This window comes from Orycteropus afer, unplaced genomic scaffold (genome assembly GCF_000298275.1).
Source record: "Orycteropus afer afer isolate SDZICR_OR568_19922 unplaced genomic scaffold, OryAfe1.0 scaffold00060, whole genome shotgun sequence".
NCBI lineage: Eukaryota > Metazoa > Chordata > Mammalia > Tubulidentata > Orycteropodidae > Orycteropus > Orycteropus afer.
Window position 1 is genome coordinate 7194493 of NW_006921647.1, and position 670 is coordinate 7195162.

The 670-nt window shown below is 43.6% G+C and overlaps 1 pseudogene; it reads left to right on the forward strand.

The window, feature by feature from the left end:
• LOC103195869 overlaps positions 1-670 on the forward strand; it is a 97489-nt pseudogene extending 96819 nt beyond the window's left edge.

Consider the following 670-nt stretch of genomic DNA (forward strand, 5'->3'; position numbering starts at 1 on the left):
TATAAATAACACCACCCCAAGCCCTTGTTTTCAGGAACAATAGTTCCCCAACTTACAGTATACGGAGAATCTGAACTCTTCTATTACCAAAACCAAGAACCAAACAAGCCGCCTTTTTGCCTGTTTTAGTAGGCCTCAGCCTGGCCTCTGTTTCATTGCAACCGGACCAGCAGGAGGGGCATTGGGTCACAGCATAATGTCAGCTCAAGATTTCCAAAACCAATTAGAAATAACTCTAGAAACCACTGCAGATTCTTTAGCTTCTCTCCAAGGGCAGCTAACCTCTCTGGCCCAAGTTACTTTATAGAATCAAAGAGCCTTGGACCTATTAATGGCGGAAAAAGGTGGAACCTGCCTCTTTCTTAAAGAAGAATGCTGCTATTACATCAACGAATCCGGTCCAGTGAAACAAAACGTCAATACACTGACTCAACTGAGTGAAGAATTACATAATAGACACCGAACAGGAACCTCATCATTTGAATGTCTCTGATCACCACTAACAGCCTGGTTACTACCCCTCATAGGACCTCTTGTACTAATAAGTCTCTTTTTTTCTTTTCGCCCCTTGCCTCCTTAGATTTCTCCAAAACCAGCTCAAAGAAATGTCCAGCTACACCCGTACACTCGCCTACCAACTAACCTGATCCCCACTGACAATGGCCTATAA